We start from the raw sequence: 224 nt of genomic DNA on the forward strand, positions 1-224 counted from the left end.
GAGCCCCCCCGGCCCTGCCGCTGCCCTCAGCAGCGAAATGCCAGCGCGTCCCTGCAGTCTGACCAAACCCACACGTTTGGGTTAGCTTTTGGGTGTAGGGACGACATCCACAGGCTACGAGTGCCCAAGCCGGGGGAGGTAAGCCTACAGCCTTTCCTCCCGGGATAACCCGGCCTCACCGCCGTGGGGAAACCGGCGCCGGCGCGGGGGGAGCGGTGCGGGGC

This window comes from Fulmarus glacialis, unplaced genomic scaffold (assembly GCF_000690835.1).
Source record: "Fulmarus glacialis isolate BGI_N327 unplaced genomic scaffold, ASM69083v1 scaffold6563, whole genome shotgun sequence".
Lineage (NCBI taxonomy): Eukaryota > Metazoa > Chordata > Aves > Procellariiformes > Procellariidae > Fulmarus > Fulmarus glacialis.